The sequence below is a fragment of the Electrophorus electricus genome, chromosome 13 (genome assembly GCF_041902795.1).
Source record: "Electrophorus electricus isolate QZ-2024a chromosome 13, ASM4190279v1, whole genome shotgun sequence".
NCBI lineage: Eukaryota > Metazoa > Chordata > Actinopteri > Gymnotiformes > Gymnotidae > Electrophorus > Electrophorus electricus.
In genome coordinates, this window is record NC_137509.1 from 4,162,501 (window position 1) to 4,179,150 (window position 16,650).

Here is a 16,650-nt window from a genome sequence, read left to right on the forward strand (position 1 = left end):
TTCTGCACGCCTCTCGTGAAACGGTGCGACACCGCACCGTTTTAATGGCTCACGACAGTGCATGGTGATCACGGATCACCTTCTCATCACGGTTCACTACAGCAGCTGTTGAGACTAACCTCGACTTGCTCTTAACACGTGACAATAAAATGCGTCTCGCTCTCGTCTTTGTGCCGCCGTTATGCCTGCGTGTGGGAGCAGGGGACCGGTAAGTGTTCTCGTTTGGCTCGTTTTCCTCTGCTCTTAGCATAAATCCGGGAGGTCACCGACCGCTGCGTCGGCGTCTCCATAAACCCCAGCCGCGTCCACGCAGGGCAGGTGCGCACGCAGCTGCCCGAGAAGTCGGGAAGGCGCCCAAGCCCATCATTCCCAGCGAGGAGAGCTGCTGAATCAGGGCGGGATTCTTGGAGATCAGCTCATTTCTGGAGTACCGATAAGCAGGAAAACGCAGCGCAACTCAGCGCCGCATCTCAACCTCTGAGGTGAGCGCTGCCAGCTGCTGGGATGGGCAAAATGCTATTGGTTTGTAGTCACGGGCGGTGCTTTTCAGTCGTGGGTGGTGTTCTGTAGTCATGGGTGGTGCTTTTCAGTCGTGGGTGGTGTTCTGTAGTCATGGGTGGTGTATTGTAGTCACAGGAGGTGTTTTGGAGCTGTTGTTTTGCAGGCATGGGTGGTGTTCTGTAGTCGTGGGTGGTGTTCTGTAGTCATGGGTGGTGTATTGTAGTCACAGGAGGTGTTTTGGAGCTGTTGTTTTGCAGGCATGGGTGGTGTTCTGTAGTCGTGGGTGGTGTTCTGTAGTCGTGGGTGGTGTATTGTAGTCACAGGAGGTGTTTTGGAGCTGTTGTTTTGCAGGCATGGGTGGTGTTCTGTAGTCATGGGTGGTGTTTTGTAGGTCTCTTATTCTTCACCAGCATGGTTTATGAGAATGTTAACAGGGTGCATTCGAGTCAGCTGTTTAATGAAAAAAAAAAGAAGAAAAGAAACACAAGCAAATTAAAAACCACGTCGGTTTTGTGCCATTTTGCGCCATTGTTACTTGGAGTTCATGTCCCTGAGGCTCATCAGAACGTGGGCACTCAGGGTTCAGGGCAGGAGCTGCCTTTCTAATCAGAGTGAGAAGGTAAGTGAAGTCATCCATGACTGATTCACTCTGTCTCTCCACGGTCCAGCGCTCACCATATGGGGCCAAATCCGACAGCCGCACCCGTCCGGACCCCCAGAAACCAGCTGCGGCCCACCAAAAGACCCAGAGGAGTGCTTAGCGGGATGGACCGCGATACCGCGCTGGCAAGACGGACCACCTGAGCGTCCCAACGCCAGAAAAAGGGTGTGAGACAGATGGATGTTTAGCATGGACCTGAATGAGCAAGCCTGAACCAGAGGCACCTGAACCAGCTTCCAAACACACACACACACACACAGCAAACACTCCAAAAAACCCCTACCGTAGAGACTTCCCTAAATGGGCCTGCCCAGTTTAAAGCACCTCCTTCACACATTATGACAAATTTCTCATTTTAACTTTTATGACCAATTGTTGTTCAGCAGCCCGGCGGGTGCATTAGAGTGTAGCGTGTGGCGCTACGTTCACTCCTGACGACCGGTGTCACCACAACACTGCGGTTTTGGCTTTAGCGCCTCAAATGGTCCTGCCAGGCAAAACTTGGTATGCAATTTTGCTTGTTTTTAGTTCATTTTTTTTGTTTGTTTTTGCAGTTAATATTATCCACCATGCAAATGGGACAGTGAGAATTTCTAATGAGTTCTGTGCATATCTTAGAGCACGCCAATGCTGTGATCGCTTGTGTAACTTTAAGAGCCAAACCCCTGATAACCTCACTGCAACCCATCCACAAAAGGCCAAAAAATGCTGCTTAAAAAAAAGGACAACAACTGTACAAATAAGAATTGAGCAGAGAGATGCATGCTGGAAAATCCACACTGGATTTAACGGGAAAAAAAACAACAACATTTGGCAGCGTGTGGAAACTTCTGAAAAGAATGCATATTAAAAGCCGGAGAAACTTTGGAGGGAGAGAGTCTGTCATGTTAACGAGGGCTCCGAGCTTCCTCCCCGGTAACAGACTCTGAGAATTCCGCACAGCCAGACGTAAAGAAGTCGTTCGTTACAGAAGCGAGAGGACTCGGCCCTGTGACCACGTGTGTTCCTCCGGGGGGTTGGGGGGTGACATCTTTCTGTTCAGTCAATCTGCACCCGGTCGCCTGGGGGAGATCGTTACTGCCGGGGCTCTTCTAACCTGAGCTCTCCAGATCTCCCTTTCAACAACACAAGGCTGTGTTTATCAGTGCTTTACCCTGCCAACATTAACACGGACCGCGCATGGCCGAGCTCTCCAGCTCCTTGCCCAGGCCTTCAGGACCAAAAGAGCACGTCTCAGACGGGCCACACTGATCCACTGATCGCCTCACCGTGAGCTCTCCTCGCTGTCCTTCAACTCAAACAACGTTTTGCTTTCTGGCAACCATGCTGCTGGTTTTTTACTCTAAAACTCTTTCCATTCCTAATCCTCCTGTCACACCCTACATTCCTGTGACTCATTTTCTTTTCTTCAGTTCCTTCTCTCTCTCTCTCTTTCTCTCTCTCTCTCTCTCTCTCTCTCTGACTTCCGCTGGTGCCCCCCCACCACTAAATCAACCTGAACGGCACGGGGACGCTGACATCAGAGCAAACGCGAGAAAACCCGTCCGCACGTCTGTGGGGCCTCCCGCCGTAGCCCGCGTGCCTGACGCGTCCAACGCCAAATCTCCCTCCCAAGTGGACAGACAAAGCAGCCCTCCTGCTATTAACAACACAGTCCGCGCCGCCCTGTCCCGTTCAGAACAGCCGAGTGGCACGGTCAACACAGATACCATCAGCCTGTCTGAAGGTCGCTTGACAAGGCTACCTGTTGTCTGTCCATGCTACAACAACAACAAAAAAAAATCTGACTGCGCAGTCTGTAGATGCTGTAGACACCGTGAACATAGCAACATGATAAAAGTCATTCTAAGAGCAAAAAGGTCAGAAAAGTTACCTAATAGCCCAAAGGTGAGGTGCTGAACCCAGCTGGCGCGGCTCCCAGCTCAGCATCAACTACTTGTAGCGGCTCAGAAAAACCTGAGAGATTTACAGCTGCCGGTCTGCAGTGTCTGTTGAATGACTCAGGACGCAGCTTCTCGACGTGCCCTGCTGGGCTCCCGCAGAGCTCGGACTAGTTCTTCAAAACAACCCGGACAGCAAGTATCAGCACAGCAATGAATGGGATCCGGAGATGACAGGAACAGCATGCACACGCTATAAATACCCACAGCTTTCTAACGGAGAATCCCGCCACAGCGTGATGCGGTCACGAGCTAGAGTCCAGAACTCGATTTAAACTGGGTCTTTAGCAGTGTACGCGTCACACAGTCGGTCAGCTGTCCAGATCTGGCTGCGTCACCGGTTAGTCTAAATTCCGAACGTGAATCTCGCTGTATATTTGCGCCTATTCCAACCTCGGAAGGCTGTTATGGTTTAGACGCAGGACGGTGAGCTTCTCCCCACTCGTGGTGGGAGCTCTCGATTAATGGATAATGGGCCAAAATCCGAGTGATTAAAGCCCAGGGAATAAGAGACGCAAACAAATCGACTCCACCTCCCTGGGAGAGCCTGCGTGTGTGCGTGTGTACATGTGTGAAAGCGTGCTCGCACGCGCGTGTGTGTGTGTGTGTGTGTGTGTGTGTGTGTGTGTGAGTGAAAGAGAAAAAGGATAATCTCTGGAGTGCATGACCCATCACACAGGAATGTTACAATTTTTTTTCCCTGATTACTAACTTGATGATGCAAAATCTCCCTACAGACTGACTGCTGCTTTGCTAGCCTGTGCTGTCTTCGTTAGTGTCCAGTATCGAATAAAGCAAGACCAGGTTTCTGGATTATTCTGTTAGCAGCTGTGTCTGTACTCCTGCCTCAGAAGGTCTCCTGTTCACGGCGGTCATATTTGTTAGGACGTCTACAAGGGTTACATCTTCTGGAGGAACAGGATGGTTAGTGTGATCTCCGGACACACACCGATGAAGCACTGGTCAAGTGAAAGACTTGATGGACTTAAAACCATCCGTGCAGATCAAAACCAGGTGAAACGTATCCGCTTCGAATCTGATCTGAAATGCATAAGTAGCATTACAAGTGACAGACTGTACTCCTAGAAACAAGTCACTTTTTGTTCGTGCCTGCATGCATCTGTGTGTGTGTGTGTGTGTGTGTGTCCGGGCCAGGTATGGTCTGCACTTGAACAAGGTGGCACAAGACTTGATGACAAGCTAATATGTACATTTTGCATCTACCCAGAGAGGCCTTGTCAGGAAATAACGGAGCATCAGCGAGACTGCAGACTGAGCGCTCGATTAGCATGCTACTAAACACAGGCGTGGCTCAGCGGGGAAATCACGGCGCCGCTCCATCCCGACGGACGCGCTCGGCGGCTCTGAAGATGGAGAAGCCACTGTACTCCTCCAACGTTGATTTACCACAACCGTGAAACCGAGAAGAAAGAGAATAAAGAAGAAAAGCAGAACGGGTGGCAACCTTTGGGAAGTGTGCTCACGGGGAGCAGGCTGGTTAGCTAAGGGGGAGCCATAGGTGGGAGAAGACACATGCACGCACACACACGCATGCACACGCACGCACACACACACACACACACGATGCTTTGGTGCCCATTGTGAGGGAAACTGTTCCTGCACTTTAGCCAGAGAAAAGGAAAAAGGCCAGGCGCACATGTTCCGTGTGTCCTGCACCTACAGAAAGGCTGATGGACCGAGAAGGGGAGCTCTCTGTTCGGCCGTGAGGAAGCATAAACGGGAGAGTGTTTGGAGTTAGTTATTGACATGCAACACACTCCCCTGCTCCTCCTAGCTTATAGTGAGGACAGCAAGGGGGCGGAGCCAATGGATATATGGGCGCTCGGTGCGCGCGCACGCACAGCAGCTGGAGAGAGAGAGAGAGAGAGAGAGAGAGAGGCAGAGTGAGAGTGAGTATGGGAGGATGAGACAGAGAGAGAGAGAGAGAGAGAGAGGGAGAAGGGCCCTTGTCTTGGCTCATGGTATAAAGCCCTCCACACTTAGCCAGCCTCTGTGTTCACCCAGCTTAAAATGATCAGAGCTCGCCGTAATCGCTCCCTGAGTCCGCGTGCAGAGGGCCAGTGCACCTCCTCCCCTACAACAGCCGCTCCACGCTGAGCCCCTTAAAGAGACACCAGTCCCTTCAGCACCCCAGCCTACCCCAGCACAGGCAGGGAGAGGGGGAGAGGAAGAGGAAGAAAGAGAGAGAGAGAGGGAGAGGGAGAGAGGGAGAGAGAGGAGGAACATTTGGCAGAAGCAAATTCATCATCAGGTGTCTGGAGGTTTTGCTTTAATAGAAAAGGCGGGTCCCACCGAGCGCGCTCCATGTTGCGGCCATGCACGCATGCTCAGGAGCAGCATGGCGCCGGCCACAGTGGGCTGCCGTGCATTAGCATAATTTTATATAACGTGGGCCCCCGCTCTGGAAATTTAATACATTTCAGCAAATACCAGACAGGCATTTTGCATAATGTTTTTTTTCCTCTCGTTCCTTTCTCTTCTTCTTCTTGTCCGTGAGACTTCCTCTCTCCATGTTCCCCATCGCGCCGTGTGTCTCTCCCGTGCTCTCTACCACTCTCTCTCTCCCTCCCAGTGCTGCTGAGACTCGTCTTCCTCACCCACCCCACGGTGCCTCTCGCGCCAGGAGAGAGGAAGTTCATTACCTCAGCTAAATCAGAATTAGTCCCTTCATTTTGACGGGGCGAACTTCATTAGAAAGGCCCTTCCATAATCCAGCGGGGAGAAGTGATGAACCTACGTGGGGCGATAATTTGCTTCACACAGCACATTCAGCCACGTTTTTTTCTTGCCCCGGACTGTCTATACCCCCTTTTTCCTCTCTCTGCCGTTTCTATTTTCCATCATGTTTTCTATTCGGTTGAAACGAACGCACACGTGCACTCTGATGAAAGATGACACCTGGATGGAATCAGCTAATGGCAAAGAGATCGCGAAAGAGAAACCGAAGGGCAAACAGATAAAGAATGAGGGCCGGTGTGCCCTCTCTAAGCCCCTCCCCCAAGCCCCCAACCCCTCTGACCCCGCCCCGAAGTCTCCGTGACAACCGTTATTTGGCAGCGATTCAAAAGTCAGCAATACGAAGAGAGGCAACAGTTGAAAAGAGGCCCGATCCTTCACGGCTGGGCGGGCAGGGAACCGCGCAACTTACGATGCCGACAGGAGGCGAGGCGATCGGGAGAAGGAGGGAGCGGAAGAGGATGGGCCGATCGGATCGCCCCCAGTACCGTCCGCCATCCCTAACGATGGATACAAGCACGTTAGCCACGGGGAAATGCTGCCAAAGCCTCGGCCGATCGGCACGGCCGGAGCCTCTCCCGAAGCCGGAGAGGGGGTCCTTGAGCAGCTCGGAGCCGAAGCGTCTGCTTCTGCCCTCAGACGGCACCGCCCGCCGTCACCCGCCCTTCACCGTCGGCCGGCGGTAAATTTGGAACCGCGGCCCCTGCTGGCACTGCCCCGCTGGGCCCGGCCTCGGCGAGCCCGGGCGGGAGCGCCGCTTTAATTTAGCCGACGCCAGCGCTCTCCCGGACCCCCAATTACCCAAGAGCAGCTCCGCACGCCGCCGACATCTGCTGCAGGAGCCTTTCCCCGGACCATTTATATCCCGGCTCATCTACATGGATATTGGGGATAATAATAAATAAGCAGGGAGGAGCGAGGAGTGGCCCGGCGCCCACATCGCACGCTCGTTGCCATAGTTTCCGCTATTCGTAAGCGACAGAGGCAGCCAATGGGACGCGGGGCGGAACGTGGCCGCGAGGCGAGCAGAGGCAAGAGGGATCAGGCGCCTAGAGACAGCGCGCACAGCCCCGAGTAGACGTGACGGCACCGCTAGATCTGTGTGTGAAAAACACAATGCATCCTGGTTAAACGCCCCTTTCACATCTGAGCTTTCAGCTCAGGGACCACTGAAGCAAAATTTTAAGTTTGCCATTATTTTTTTCAAAGTAATATTTAAAAAAAAAAAAAAAAAAAAAGGTCAAATAAGTGAAAATGTCGGCAGAATTTCAATAGTAATGAAGTCCTCACCCGAAGCAGGACCTAAAGGACCTAAAGGAAAGCGCACGACGTGTTACCTGTTACCTGTTACCTGCCGCGTGTGTAAAGGTGAAGCTCTTAGTGAGTTGATCGGGGCTTCGCTGGCTGCCAGTCAGAAGGCAGGTGACAGGAGGTGGCGATATTGCGACTATCGGAGAATCCCGACTGGATCTCTCGCTTGTAAACGTTTCCAAAGCTACACACCTTTCACTCCTCGCCCTTCAAGGACTATCCGTATTCCCCCAGATAACACGGTGATCGAGCAAGAAGAGGGAGGCTGAAGGACCAGAAGCTTCCCTGATCCGGCCGCGTCCGGACGGTGCTCCTGGACCCGTTTCTACAAACGATGCGCAGTCCCGAGGAAAGTAGAGAAAAGACACAGGGCACAGAGATGCCCCATGCCAAACCCCTGACTCTCATCAATGTCTCACACAGCTGGTAAAACTCCACCTTAAATTTAAATCAGCGTTTTAAAATACACATCAGAGTTTGCTGTGTTCAAATAAGGGCCATTACAGTACAGTATGAATCGTCTTCATTTGCAATTACAAAACAACCTGATGACATATTTGAATTTGCAAAATATGAAAATACTGAAAGTCATCCAGTTGATTTTTAATTAAAATGAGGGAAGATTACTCATTAATTAGACTCTCCTGTCTAATACAGGACAATGCTACGGTATTCCCATCCTGAGTGGTGAATTAAAGTTCACTTAATTAAGGGCAATTTGAATCTTTCTAAAGATTAGAGGTGAGGTTTTGAACATCTTTCTAGATTAGTTTTCTTTTCAGTACCATAAATCTCTCCTCCACACAACCTTAACCATGTCCCACAACCAGTTTATTCCCCGGAACACTCGGCGGAAGGCAGCAACAGAAAATAAGCGCTTTTTTCCTTTGTTCCGGAGAACTCCAGCAGTGAAGCAGTTGAATTGTCCGGGGAAGGAACCCCAGTTCTCTCCTTCAGCCCTGCGCGCGGGACGGCCACGATTAAAGCGTGACGGGGGCGACAGTCGCGTCGTCGTCCAGGGAGAGCCGTACCACCTACGTCTAAACTTCACAATCAAACGCAACCACTTTCCCCCAGATGCAACGCGCACGGCGCACACAAACAACAACAACGGTACCAACAACAACAACAACAACAACAACAACATGCCACCCCCGAAAACAAACAAGTGGCGTGTAGAAGGCAAAGTAAACTTCCACGAGACAAAGAGAGTCAAATCTGAGAAGGGGAGGAGTCAGTCCCACAGGTACACGCACAAAGTGAGAATTTTTCACCCCCTGGTTTTGTAGTTCTGGAGTGTCTGATGCTAACAGTCTCTCTCTCTCTCTCTCTCTCTCTCTCTCTCTCTCAGGAGCAGAGGTGTCCTGTCGTACAGACTGCCTTGTCAGGTAGGAGTACCTACAGAAAAGCCCCCCTCCCGACTACCCCTGACATTTGTCAACACGGAGATGGAGCAAAGGGAGCGTGTGTGAAGTGCTAGGTGCCAGGAAGGCAATTTGCTATTCGCTATGACTTCTGTCATTTTTGCCTCCTTGCAGTAGGGGATGTCTGTCGCTAACACGGGGGTTGCACGCGAACGGATTCGCCGCATTCTGCAGCCCCTCCCGCCGACGGAGACGGGTGGGGTGTGGGCGCCCTTGTGGGGGAATTCGTTGCGCGTGTTTTTATTGAAGTCGGAGCAGAGCGCGCCCAAACGTGCTGACAGGGGTTCCCCGCAGGGCCGTGTCTTCACCTCGGAATCATAAAACGCAGAGACGACGTTCCCTCTGTGCTCTCAATTATACCCCCAAAACACACGAACGCACACACACACTCGCACGTATCCACACACACATACGACTTCCAATCACACCCCCTCCGAGGGAGCGAGGGAGAGAGGAAGGAGAAGAAGTTAAAGCCAGTTGCAGAAGCAAAGCCTTCAGTAATTCAGTCCCGGCGGACGCCTTAGCCTGCTGACGGGATCCACCCCACCCGCCCCGTCACGCAAAGCCTGTCAGAACTGCAGCGGGCGGTGGGACCTCCCCCTCCACGGGGAGCTCTCCCACCTGCGTCTCCACCATGCTCCCTGCCCACGCCCCACATCGTCCCCCCCTCCCTTGGGATCTCCTGCAGAGTTTGGGGGTCTCACCCCGCTGTTGTGCCTGATGAGGTGTGCGTAAAGGGTGCTCCCCTCCCCTGCTGCCTGGCTCTGCCAGGACACCCCGTTGGTTAAGGGTGAATGAGAGTGGAAGAGGGAACCAGGCAAGCCAAGACCGGGTGCTCGCCCTGGGGGAGGCGCTTGGAGCGGGGGGGTTGCTAGAGCAGACAATGGCTAATTTAACCAGGGACACAGCTGCACAAACAGGGATATCATGGAATTTCTGTCTGCTGGTAAAATTGACTGTGCATGAATAGCTCCATTTTGCACACCGGAACGGCCCATTTTCCATATGTCCCAGCTAACGCTGCGGCCGGCAGTCGGTCGGTCGCTCTCTGGTCCCAACCAGCCGGGAGTGGGGCACGCCGGCCCACTGGGTGCCGGCAGGCTGGAACACTCCACGGCCGTCGTGCGGCCCCCCTCGACCGCCGCCAGCAGAGAGGGGAAAAAAAAAAAAAAAACATGAAAAAAAAGCCGAACTCTGACCAACTGACAAGGCTGTCAGGAAAAAGCCTGTGAGAAACACACAAACCAACCAACCAACCAAACAAACAAACAAACAATTCAGCAATAAGAAAGCAAAGCACGAGGAGGTCAGGGCGTGGTGACCCGGCTGGCCCGGGGGGGGGGGCGGGTTTGCCGCAGTGGGGCTAACTGTCCTCATCCGAGAAAGGGCAGGCCTTCAAAGTGAAATCTCCAGCTGGTGGCTTAAAGAGCTGCCCCGCACCACTCACTTGTGCTTCTTCTCCTTCAACCTCTCCCTGCCGGCAAAGCTGCACCAGAGCCATTTGGAAGGATTAGATCAGAGATGAGGATGGTGGGAAGGAGACAGGAAAAAAAAAAAAAAAAAAAAAAGGCTTTGTGACTTTTAGCGATTACATGGTGTCTGAGTAATGGTTCCCTCCGTCTGAGCATCGCAGCAAGCCACGCCCTGGAGGAGAGCGTTTTCGTCACCTCGACTGGGTGACGCCAAACCACCCCCCTGCGCGTCGCCCCCGTCCCCGCACTCGGGGACTACTGCACGGCACTGCCTCCTGGCCTGCCCTCGTCTGCCGTGCTCCGGATTTGCAGCGAGGATCACACTGCTTCAGCTTTAAAAATATCACTTTTAAGACTTTAAGAAAGTAAACAGTCGGGTTTTTTTAAGTGCCGGAGGTCATGAATAGGCAAAAAAAAAGCAAAAACTAACTTGTTAAAAAAGAACTAGATAAACGAATGGTGGAGAGGCAACCGCGCAACCAGGCTGTGGGCTGTAGAGTCTGGATGCGGGGAATTGGACGGGACAAGTGTGTGGTGGGGGGGGCACCAGCCCGTGGCCGGCCGGGAACGCCGTTACATGGAACAAATGAAAGACGTGGCCAGTTCACAAAAACACATCAAGCTGCTTTCCAGAAAGCACTCCGGAAAACGGTACTGCACTCGCCGAGGCAGGTGGGCGGGGGCAAATAAATAAATAAATAAACAAATAAATAAATAAGCATCTGGATATGAAAGGGGAAAGAGAGGGAGCGCGCAGGGAGGAAAGAGCAGAGTGAAAACTCCCACTGTTCACCCCATCGCGCCTCCTCTCTGTGTGCCTGGGCCCAGGCTCCAAGGTCGCGGCGGTCCGAGCCAGACTTTTCTCTGGATCCGTTTCCTCTCTCCGGGCGTCTGGTTTCCCCCGCTGCCGACCCCGTGATTCAGTGCCTTGCGTTAAGAGCAATTCACCTGCCTCCAGCGTCCCGGCGGTACGGGTCCCTCCGGGTCGGGGGAGGGATGCGGGGCGCGGCAGTGGAACCAGGCGGAGCGTAAAGGGGGAAAATAAATAAATAAATAAATAAATAAATGATAAAAAAAAAAAAGAAAAAAAGTTCCACATATGGTAAAGTCAAGCTGCTGGGAGGATGGCAGGCGTCTGCTGCAGGGACGATGCTTCCTAAAAGCCCCAGCTGGTGCGTGGATAGGCCTTCTGCATTACTGCACCTCAGCGGCACGCTCACCTCCCGGGCTCGCGCCAGCCAGTCATTTTAGTTTCCTCCCCTCTCTTTGGACGACACCCCCTCCATCTTGCCCGCCCTCCTCCCCTCCCCTCCACTTGCACCGGCTCTGGATCCAATTGAACATTTGGTCTTCTGCTGCTGCTTAATCAAATTCTTCCATCTGGCCCCCCGTCCCTGTGGATCGGGGCGGAGGTGCGGCCCGCTCCAAGCCCGTACTGGGAGGGATGGAAGGAGGCGACGGCCAGGCACTGCCTCCCTAACTTACGCGGGCCGGACGACGAGCTCAGGTGGCGCGGGGAGGTTGCGAGGGTGTGGGCACGGAGCCGGCGGGGGTGGGGTTAGGCTGACCACAACGTCCTGTGCGCAGAGCTTCTCCGCGGACCCCTCCCTCTGGCTGCGGTCCTCAACTGTATGCTGTGTGTGTTGCACCAGGCAGGGTGCAAACAAGATGGAGTCGTGCTGCGGTTTGTTCAGCGCTGGCACGTTTCTGCATAGATTATAGTCTGTGCCTGTTTAAATACAATGGACTCAGAGTTATTGTACATTTGCGATTGTATGGCAAACGCTCAGCTGGAGGTGGATCTGCCGTCGTGTGCAACTGTTGTTGGCAAATCAGCCGTGGCAGCCCGCCGGCCGGCTAACTCTCAGTACGACAGCAACTTCCACTTAAGGAGGCCAGGGGAAGAGCTGGGGCTCCGGTCCGTTTGAGGAGACAGAAACGTCACCCCCCTCGAACGCTCCTTCCCCGGCTAACAAACGTTATGAGCTGGCAGTCCTCATATAGAACAGGCAGGTTTGTTCTGTGCTTCACTGAGACTTGGCTAAATGCGGGCGTTCCAAATTCAGCTCTAAAACAGGAGGGCTTTTCTTTGTTAAGTGCTGACCGTACTGAGGGTTCACTGAAGATGATGGGGGGGGGGGGGTAGTGTGTATTTTTACATGAACCAAAGATGAGGCAAGCACATGACGGCGATTCTGAAGTGGTGCTACACGACCTGAGGCACGGCTGTCCAGCAGCTAGCGGCCCGTATTATGGAGGTTGAAAACGAGTGCCAATGCTGGCCGACTTTACCCAGGCTGATCTCAGAGAGTCCAGCCACGGTCTGGACAGATCCACCTTTCACAGCCAGACCTTAACTTGATCTTGTTCCTTCCTGTTTACAGACAGAAACGTAAGTCTGCAAACCCTACAACTGAAGTACCTAACCAGTGGTCCTGTCAGGGGCTGGATGACCTTAAGCACTGATCTGTCTTTCCTGATTCATGTCTTAGAACAGATGAATATGCCGACAGTCACGTGCTAAATTAACTTTCTGAAAATCTGTATATTCCATCCAAATCTGTATTCGTTTTACAGCAATAATAAGCCATGTTTTAGCACAGAAATAAAATATTATTTGTTAAAAAATAAATAAATAAAACATTGCACCTTACAGACAGGGGGCTGTTTAAGGAAACTAAATACATATTTGAGAAAGCAGTCAGGAAGGTCAAAGCAGACTGTAAAACTGAGTTAGGCAGCAAGCTTAGGGCCAATGATGGGCCATGTGGCAGAGTGTACAGCAAATTACCAATGATACATTAGTTCATTTCTGACCCATGATGATTCAGATGCCTTAATGCACTTTACTGTCACTTTGCCACGAGCCCAGTAAGGTCAGCAGGGCAGAAAAATTTCGCAAGAATCTTCAATCTTCCCCAGGAATCTTCAACTTCCCAGAAACTTCTAGAAAGACCGAGCGTTAGAGCAGCTGGCCTGGACTACATCAACTCTTTGCCCCATCTCTGACTTCCTGCAGATCAGAACTAGTTCAAATAACTAAGCCATCCTCTAGGATTCCAGGGACTAGCACGGGCGCTCCTCGACGGTGTCTCTCGCCATCGCTACTGCATTTCTCGTACATAGTGACTGTGAGAATGTTCAAGTACGCAGTTGACACTATGGTGGTGGGATTGATGTCAGGTAACAAAGACTTGGCCTGCAGGACTGAGGTTTCCTGTCTTGCTGACTGGTGTTGCCATCGATGATTTGGTAATGAACGCATCAAAGATGAAGGAGATGTTTTATGATTTTCTGGAGGTGGAGACAGCAGTCTTACAATTCTATTGTACCATCTCCAGAACCGGGTGACGACGTGTTGGAGACAACAGTCTTACAATTCTATTGTACCATCTCCAGAACCGGGTGACGGCGTGTTGGAGACAACAGTCTTACAATTCTATTGTACCATCTCTAGAACTGGGTGACGGCGTGTTGGAGACTGCGGTGTGCACTACCTCTAAGACTACAATTTATGAGACACTGAAAAGCCTGCTAATCCTCTCCTAGTCCTCTGATCATCAGACAAAAGACTTTGATCAGACTTGAAGAACCTGGCGAGCTTTGACACAGCACCTCGAGCGGGCTTAATGGTCAGTAGCTGGTCCAAATCATGGAAAACCACACTACTGTATTTTACATTTGTTGTAATATTTCTGTATTTTTAAGTTGATCTTATGTCTTACTCTTTTAATGTATTTTTTAATATCTTTTTTATTTCTGCACGTGTTGTCTGTCTGAGCACATCGAAGCAAATCCTTAACTATATTTTCATGGCAACAAATATCTTTGAAAGAAGAGGGGAAGTAGTCCAGTCAGGTGACCAACGGTCCACCCAGTGAGGTCCACCCAGTGTCTAATTGTACATGGCAGATACTGTTGACCTCCAAAGCTCCTGGTTGTGTGGCAGTCATTGACCATAGAAGAGGAAGTGCAGGGTGCAAGAGAGAGAGAGAGAGAGAGAGAGAGAGAGAGAGAGAGAGAGAGAAAGACTCATTCAGTCGTTCAGTCACGTCGGGCTGGTTCCAAATGCAGACGCGGGCGTTCCTAAACCACAGGAGGTGTTGTGCGTCTGACCTGCTACCATGGAAGAGCCAAGAGACTTATGAGGCGGGGGAAACACCCCCTCCCCCCCATTTCACAACGAGCTCACAGGCTGACAAAGCCGTGTAAAGCTTGGATTTGCATGCTATCAATCCGCTATCAATCTCTCTCAGCCAAAACACAATGCAATGACTAAGTCTGTTCTCAAACGCACACCTCACAAGGTCAGACCAAGCTATGGATATTGTGGGAAACCGTCACGGAGTTCAGATTCAAGTTCTGGTTCCGGTTCAGGTTACTTATATAGCAGTGTTAAAGAAATCATGATAACCAAAGTGCTGAACAGCTCAACCAAAAGGGCTGAGAGTCAAGCTGAATAAAAGACCAAAAGGAAACAAAACATCAAATGATAAAAGACTAAGACATAAGTGCTCATACTTCCATATTACAACCAGCTACATCTGTAAGGAATAAGACTTATCCTTTAATATAAAACCTGCAGATGGTTTTACAGAGGACTGTTGAAGACTCTGGTCAGTTATGTAGACACCTTTCTGAGGCTTGTTTCGACTGGACCATACCATTCTAAACAATCGCTTGTTTGCACTCTACTAGACTAACGTTCACATACTCTGTATTAACGACTGCTGTAATGTAGCTGTTCTCTCCACGGCCAGGTGGCAAAACATGTGTCAATCATTAAACTGGTTTTCTCGAACAGGACAGCAAACGCAATGCAATTTGTTTCTCATCTTTCACTGGCCCACAGCTGAAGTGCGTGCGAGAGAGTAATTAATCAAACCACTGGAATATGTGAACGGCAATTTCCACTTAATGGCACTTACAGGTAGCGGGTCCCTGAAGTCGGCCATTTCGGCTCTGAAATGAGGATTCATTTTCCTCTTTATGGTCCCGACAATAAAGGCGAGCGTGGACGTTAAACAATATCCATTTCAGCCGGTTCTGATAATGGCCGACCGCTGTGGCTGCCTGCGATGCAAATACCACATCCCAGCAGCAACAAAGCAGAGCGCGCACGCACACACACACACAAGCTGTGCCTGTAAACACACGCACGCGCACGTTTACGCTGTAATATCCTCTACCGCACTGTCGATCAATGACTTTTTTTTTGTAATGGAAATTATTGATTAGGATACATTTTTCTTCTTTTTTCCCAATCGTTTCTTAAATGAGTGCCCAATTCACACCAGTGTAGCTTAGCTTTGCATAAACTGGCCAGTGCTCCGCCTGTGAATGCATGTTAAGAAGTGTGTGTGTGTCTGTAGAAAGTGCTGTCGTGCTTCTCAGATGAAGCCAGGCCCGGCTGGATGACCTCACACTCTGGCGCTTCACTGGGCAACAGCTGGGCTCCTCCCACAGCTCGGGGTGGAGTTTACCGATTCGGATACAATGACTCAAGTATATTCATGATCAATTTTTTTGATCATTTTTATTTTGTAATCTTCTGCATGTAATTACTCTGTTCGGACATATGTCTTCCCACTTGCGCAGATTCTTATTCTTAATTTTAGAGCACAAAAAAGTCACAAAAAGAATAGAAAAATAGCACCAAACAAGCTTTCCTCTGCCAGCACATGCTCGCTACTGCTCAATTTTTAAGAAGATTTTTTTTTTGTACCTGATACTATTTGGCTCTTTGTATTTTTAGGTAGATGACTTCACTTCTTTATGACACACTAGTTCAGTGACGTAACGGCACTGCGAGCTGTTTTGGACTTGTGTGTCCACGGATGGTTCTGGATGTCTGCTGAGTGCAGCAGGGTGCCAGACACCTCAAACAGCCACGTCCTGGGCTCCTACGGCTCCAGAACCTAGCAAGACTACTATTTATTCTGTCAGTAAACGTTCCCTTTTAAGTAGAGGACTAGGCTTAGCCTCTCTGAACACACAGTCCTTACTGAAACCCCTGCGGTAATCACAGCAAAAAAAAATAAATAAAAAAATAAATAAATCCTATTTAAATGGCTGGCGCAACAGGACCTTTTCACAGAGGATAAACACGTTGTGCAAAGCATCATGGGAAGCAGTGCTGGGAAGCATGCTCCCACATTCCCACTGTTCTCGTTAGTGAGCAGGAAGCCAGGCCCACGATGAGCTGCCCCGGTATCAACGGCAGAGCTCTGATCCTGGATCAGCCAAGACCTCCCCCTCCACCCCTCACTCTCCCACCACTCCGACCGCAGAGTGAGTCTCAGTCAGCCAAACGGAGCCAGAGAGGAGACGGAGCTTTTAGTGCCACGGCGGCCTAGCCATGATGGCACCCATCCTCTCTTAAAACCATACTCTCTCTCTCTCCACCTCTCTTCCTCTCAAGACCCCCTGAGAAGCTTCTGATTTCAGTAATTCAGCCAGGGCCCAGACAGCACTGGGAGAGACAATCGATGTTTTGGGGGTTTTTTATTTTATTTTTTTTTAATCCAGAACTTATAATGTAAGTAACATACCTTCTTAGCTAATGTTCTCACTCCTAAATTATA

General features: G+C 50.8%; 1 protein-coding gene across 9 annotated transcripts in view; it reads right to left on the reverse strand.

Annotated features, from left to right (window-relative positions):
- The window catches only part of znf521 (zinc finger protein 521), a 105,022-nt gene that overhangs the window by 24,380 nt on the left and 63,992 nt on the right, over positions 1-16,650 (reverse strand). The window lies entirely within an intron of this gene.